Source organism: Mandrillus leucophaeus, unplaced genomic scaffold, assembly GCF_000951045.1.
Source record: "Mandrillus leucophaeus isolate KB7577 unplaced genomic scaffold, Mleu.le_1.0 Scaffold53, whole genome shotgun sequence".
NCBI classification, from domain to species: Eukaryota; Metazoa; Chordata; class Mammalia; order Primates; family Cercopithecidae; genus Mandrillus; species Mandrillus leucophaeus.
In genome coordinates this window covers 2,826,341-2,827,570 of record NW_012105697.1, presented here as the reverse complement: position 1 = coordinate 2,827,570, position 1,230 = coordinate 2,826,341, and positions in this window count along the sequence as shown.

Sequence of the window (1,230 nt, the reverse complement as noted above, 5' to 3'; positions counted from 1 at the left end):
CAGTGGCCGGATCTCGGCTCACAGCAAGCTCCGCCTCCCGGGTTCACGCCATGCCTTAGCCTCCCGAGTAACTGGGACTATAGGCGCCCGCCACCTCGCCCGGCTAGTTTTTTGTATTTTTTAGTAGAGATGGGGTTTCACCGTGTTAGCCAGGATGGTCTCGGTCGCCTCCCAAAGTGCTGGGATTACAGGCTTGAGCCACCGCGCCCGGCCCATACATTGATTTTATAGCTCGGTTACAGGAGTCTCTTAAAAAGATGATTGCACATTTGGCTGCTCAGGATATAGTGTTGCAGTTATTAGCCCATTCTTCTCATGACTCATCTGCCTTCATTTCCACAAAACAAAACACCACATTTTCAGCTGTCATTGGAGAGTGAGAACATTGGGAAAGTTCTGTCACCTACAGAGATGAGGTTATCCATCACCAGGATGACAAAACCTCACCCCAGCATTCCTTCCCCTGTCTGACCCTTTCGGGGGGCAGATCATTGTGGTTTTGATACACATTTCCCTAATGGCTAATGATTGAGCATCTTTTCATATACTTGTTTTTCATTCACATATTTTCTTTGGATAAATGTCTATTCAAGCCTTTTGCCTATTTTTAATTGGGTTGTGTTGTTATGGTTAAGTTGTAATTCTGGATTCATGTCCTTTACAGATAAATGATTTGCAAATCTCTTCTCTCATTTCGTGAATTTACTGTTTCACTTTCTTGATGGTGTCTTTTGAAGCATAGATTTTTTGTTTGTTTTTGAGACAGTGTCTTGCTCTGTCACCTGGGCTGATGTGTGGTGGTGCAATCACAGCTCACTGAAGCCTTGATCTCCCAGGCTCAAGCAATCTTCTCACCTTAGCCTCTCGAGTAGCTGGGATTACAGGCATGCACCAACTCATCTATCACTATTATTATTATTATTTTTTTTTTTGTAGAGACGAGGTCTCACTATGTTGCCCAGGCTAGTCTTAAACCTCTCCTCAAGTGAACCTCTCACCTTAGCCTCCCAAAGTCCTGGGATTACAGGCATGAGGACCATGCCCAGCCTTGAAAAATAGATGTTTTTAATTTTGATGTAGTCCAACTTGTTTTGCTTTTGTTGCTTGTACTATCTATGAAACTACTTCCAAATCCAAGGTCATGAATATATACCACTATGTTTCTTCTAAGAGTTTTACAATTTGGGTTATTGCATTTAGATATTTGATCTATTTGCATTCATTTTCATA